A 461-nucleotide genomic window follows, 5' to 3' on the forward strand; every position below is an offset into this window, starting at 1 on the left:
ACACACACACACACAACAACAACAACAACAACAACAAGTGTGAAACAACTGAAAACATGTCTTATATTCTAGTTTCTTTGAGGTAGCCACCCTTTGCTTTTTTGATAGTGCTGCAAACACTTGGAGTTCTTTCAGTGAGCTTCATGAGGTAGTCACCTGAAATGGTTTTCACTTCACAGGTGAGCCTCGAATTTCTTGCCTTATAATAGAGTTGGAACCATCAGTTGTGTAGTGCAGAAGTCAGGTTGATACACAGCCGACGGCCCTAATGGACTGTTAGAAATCATATTATGGCAAAAACCAATCAGCTAAGTAAAGAGAAACGAGTGGTGATCATTACTTTAAGAAATAACAGTCAATCAGTCTGGAAAATTGCAAAAACTTTGAATGTGTCCCCAAGTGCAGTTGCAAAAACCACCAAGCGTTACAACAAAACTGGCTCACATGAGGACCGCCCCAGG

The 461-nt window shown here is 41.0% G+C and overlaps 1 protein-coding gene across 20 annotated transcripts in view; it reads right to left on the reverse strand.

The window, feature by feature from the left end:
* map7d3 (MAP7 domain containing 3) overlaps nt 1–461 on the reverse strand; it is a 28,485-nt gene that overhangs the window by 18,598 nt on the left and 9,426 nt on the right. The window lies entirely within an intron of this gene.

Source organism: Etheostoma spectabile, chromosome 10, assembly GCF_008692095.1.
Source record: "Etheostoma spectabile isolate EspeVRDwgs_2016 chromosome 10, UIUC_Espe_1.0, whole genome shotgun sequence".
NCBI classification, from domain to species: domain Eukaryota; kingdom Metazoa; phylum Chordata; class Actinopteri; order Perciformes; family Percidae; genus Etheostoma; species Etheostoma spectabile.